Genomic DNA, 4,527 nt, shown 5'->3' on the forward strand with positions numbered 1-4,527 from the left:
ATTTGTGTGGTCTCAAATGCAGGAAATGTGTTGCAGTGTGTGAAGTTACTTGCTTAGTTACATTTGAACTGTATCTTTCACTATCTCTCTCCTCTTCTCCTCTCATTGAGAAGGAACATTCCCAAACACGAACGTAATAACCTTGTGTACACAATCATAGTTGAGTTTTAATCATGTTTATTGAAGGTTTTCCCTGGCTTAAAAGCTGTTGTTGTCTTTGTTTTAAAATTGTATTCTGGTTCTCAGCCCCATTACTGTAATGCTACGTTGTGATTAATTCAGCTATAACGGCTCTGGTAATTTTAGGGACATAAGTAAATATTATTAATTTCCTATACTTAAGGATCTGAAATCGGTAATTTAACTTCGCAATTAACTATAGATTTGAAATTTACATTTCATAAATTAATTACAGATTTGGAATTTACGTTTCATTTCACAAATTAATTACAGATTTGGAATTTACATTTCATTTCATAAATTAATTACAGATTGGGAATTTACATTTCATTTCATAAATTAATTACAAATTTGGAATTTACATTTCATCTCATAAATTAATTTCAGTTCCTGCCTCCACATAGGAACAATACTTATTGATGAAGTTGAATTGTAATTGCTAATTATAATTAAAAGACAACAACATTAAATATTTAATCTTTAAGGATCACAAGTTACTAATACTGATTTCATAATTAATTACATATTTGGAATTTTAATTTCATTTAATAATTAATTACGGGTCCTGTTTCCATATTGCCACGATATTTGTTGATCAGTCAGCTATAATTGCATTGCTAATTTTAATAACAAACATAAAAAATGTTTAATCCTTAACCGTCAATAAGGCAATACAATTTTAATTTCATGGTTAGCATTAGGGTTTGAGTTATCCTGCTTCAAGATATTGATTGATTAATAGTAATTTTTAATTACTCTCATCAATTTTAATGATAACATCATTAGAATTTCGGGTTAGAAATGGTATTTCCTGGTTAAAATTTAATTTAATTTGCAATTGGCCTTCTTTCCCTCTCCCTTTCAGTTATTTAATTCATTTAATACATTGGGAGAGCAAAACTTTTCTCTCTCTTCTTCTGCTTCTCTCTCTCAGCTGTTTCCTTCTGAGTTGACTACTGCGGTTGTTTTGCTGGGATGTTGCCTGTGGAAATCACCAAGCAGATAATTTTTAGAAATTGAACAGGTATTTTGTGAAACTTGAGAATGCCGTTTCAAAATTGGCTTCCATTTACCTTTCACTCTCTTGCGAAACCCTACTCACCTAAGAAGACTGATAGGCATCCGCCAAAAATTTGAACAAGCATCTAGGAACAAAAAAAATGATGAACAGTGTCAATCTTAACAGCTAAAAAACCCAATACTGTCATTTTTATTGTTTTTCCTTCACCCGGAGGAATTTTAATAACAGTCACAGTCCTGTGGTTTGTGGTATTAAGAAATCCCCATTCCCAAACGCCGGTTTAGAAGCATCCTTCTAAATCAAACTTAACCAAAAGGAAAAAGAGAAGAAAATTCAATTATCCTCATTCTGCTACCAGAAAAGGGTATTTTGTTCTTTTATCCTCCCTCTCATCTTACCATTAACTTCCTTTTCCTTACAAAAGAAAAAAAAAACTTTTCTCTTACAGGAAAATTGGAAACAGCCAATTACTATCCTGTCCGCTGCTCCGTTTTGTTTGTTCTTTTTCTTTTCATCCCTCCGTTCTCTAGCTGTGCTACCTGTGTCCTTACTAATTCTCCCCACAGCGACTACAAATTAGGAGCACGCCCACCAGAGAATCACAGTCACCGAGAACTACACTCACCTGTCCCTTACATACTCACTGTCAAACCACATGTGACATTGCACACTTACACCCCTGTTTTGCCTTGTTTGTTTTGTTTGGTTTGTTTCCTCTTCTTCAAGGTCTGTGTCAGTCTAGGTTCTAAGATCTCCCTCACCACGCCAAAACATGTCTCGCACAACAGACTCTGTTGGCCACTGGGAAGACCTCGAGACCTGGCTAAGCGTCGCAACTGACAGCCTCCTACCTAAGGCTGCTGAAACACTGAGGCATCAGACACAGGACCAGCTGGATGACAACATAGCAAACCTCATGAAACAAGACCCAAGTCAGAGCTACAGTCACAAAGAATTAGCAAAGATCACCGGCTCCTTAAGCCACACACTCATCGCCACCCTCAAGCTGAGCGACAGGCACACCGCCCATCTCCAGCAGGAGCTAACACGCGCACAACGACGTGTCGAGCAGCTAGAACTGGAGGCTCAGGAACGACAAGAAGGGCCTGATGAAGTGGAACAAGGCACTGAGGAGGAGATCACTAGGCTAAAAGAGACCCTAGCAGCTGCTATCCAAGAAATGGAATGAGGCAAGGCTGACTACGCTGATCTCTCCAGCAAGCTACAATATGCAGAACAGCTCCTGGAAAAGGCAAAGGCCGACTTCAGAGACAAGAACAGCCAAATTAAAGCACTTGAAACTCACCTGGATGAGTCAAGAAACGAGATCAGTCGCCTAACACTACAGCTGGACTACATCAAAGAGAAGTCCGACAGCATCAGAGAGGAACTCAGACATGCCTACGAGCTGCGGCCTGAGCCTACAAGGACCCGACGGGCACCTGTCTCACCCCTGCCAAGCAGGACTGGGTCACCTGTTCCTCGACTGACACGTGAGCAAAAGGGGGAGGGGGCAGTGCTGAAACATTCACCGACTCCCTCTGAAGAACCTTACCTCACGGCAAAGCTAAGAGAACTTGCTCCAGCCAGCCACAGATCATCGCATGGCTTGGACCTCAAAGACCTTAACAAGCTCGCCAGAAACATTGGCAAATTCACCCCAAGGGTGCCAGGTAGCCAAGATGTCCAGGCTTATCTGCAAGACGTCGATTTCCATCAGGAAATGAGATTCAATGTCACGGACAAAGATAGACTCTATTTGCTCCGAACAACAGCCAGCCCCGACGTGCGCAGTTTCCTGGACAGGCAGCCGGCTCACACAAAGGCTGACTACCACCTCCTCCGAGAGGTCCTCATTAAAGGATTCGCCGACCCTGAGTCAGAACAAGGACTAGTGGCTGCCCTGGAGATGAGACAAGGACGTCACGAATCTCCTCAAGCCTAGTACAGCCGACTCAGATGAGCATACTCCGGAACTCGCAACGAACCGAACATGGAAGATGATCTAAACTTCAAAACTCTCTTCCTGAGAAACCTCCATCCTGGAGTAAGCCACCATCTGGGCATTCTCGCATGTCCGCGGACAATGAATGCTCAACAGTTGCGTGACTTGGCACAGAAAACCTATGGCAAACAGAAGATGGACTCAGAAAAGGGCGCCAAAACCCCAACAGTTCTTGACTTCAACACTCAAAGTCAAGGTCTGGCTCTGGAGGGCGCCCAACATCAAGACCATGCCAAGCCGCCACACAAAGAGTGGAACACACCCTCATCCAACAGAGAACGAGACTCCCATGCTGGTACCCGACCTAAACAGAGGAACAACCACTGGGATGGACCGCGTGGACGACAACACTCACCTGGACGTCACTGGGAAAAATCTTGGGACCAATCCAGACCTCGTGAGACTCAATGGGACAGATCGTGGAATCAGCCCAACTCGTTTGGAAACTCAAGAGGAAAAGGCTCATGGGAATCCAACGGAACCTCCAAGGGAAAATGACAGACACACCCTGAAGCACCCAGTCCAAGGAATCAACGAAGGAACTCGCAAAGATTTCATGCTGACCAAGCTCAAACTGAATCCACACAAGAACAAAACACATCACCGTGTTTCGACTCACAAGAGCTAATGAAAATGATGATGAAAGAGTTCTTCCACCGAAAGGAGGAGGATCGGAAGTGGGAAAAGAAAGAGAAACCAGAGTCAGCCTGACTAGCAGTCGGAAGAGAAGGCAGCGACCAGCTGACCCAACCAGCCACAGAGAACAGCACTCCTTCACCTCACTCTCAGAGAACAGTAACCTCTATAACTTCAGACGGACAAGAAATCTTACCTGAACAACCCGCAAAACAGTCAGAAACTGACCCAACACCTGATGCGTCAGATCACAGCAGCGTCCAACAAACACCTGCTGACGAAACCACTCAAGTTCCTGAAAGTGCTGTCTTGGTCATCTGCCACTCCTCCAATGAACACCAGATCAGTCCTGACATCCTACCTGTCTCATCCCAAACTCCAGTCCCTCAACTTCTGGGTGACCTCATTGAGAAAGGTATAGCAAAACAGTTTTACCTCTCCATCATCATTGAACGCCACATCAAAGTCGAAGCCCTCCTGGACATGGGAGCCGACATCACTCTAATGTCAACTGAACTCCTTGAAGAAGTCCAAGAAAGAACAAAGAGGTCTAATAGCACCCTCAAACTTCAAAGGTGCGAGCTGAACCTTCAAGCGTATTCCCACACGGGCCTACAACTAAACCACATGGCCCCAATTCACCTAACTGTGGGACCAGTGGACCTTGTTCACCTAGTATACGTCT

General features: G+C 43.4%; 1 pseudogene; it reads left to right on the forward strand.

Annotated features, from left to right (window-relative positions):
• Nucleotides 1–1,878: 1,878 nt before the first annotated feature.
• LOC107568903 (uncharacterized) lies at nucleotides 1,879–3,994 on the forward strand (annotated as a pseudogene).
• The last annotated feature ends 533 nt before the right edge of the window (nucleotides 3,995–4,527 follow it).

The sequence above is a fragment of the Sinocyclocheilus grahami genome, unplaced genomic scaffold (genome assembly GCF_001515645.1).
Source record: "Sinocyclocheilus grahami isolate Dianchi unplaced genomic scaffold, SAMN03320097.WGS_v1.1 scaffold1291.1, whole genome shotgun sequence".
Taxonomy (NCBI): Eukaryota; Metazoa; Chordata; class Actinopteri; order Cypriniformes; family Cyprinidae; genus Sinocyclocheilus; species Sinocyclocheilus grahami.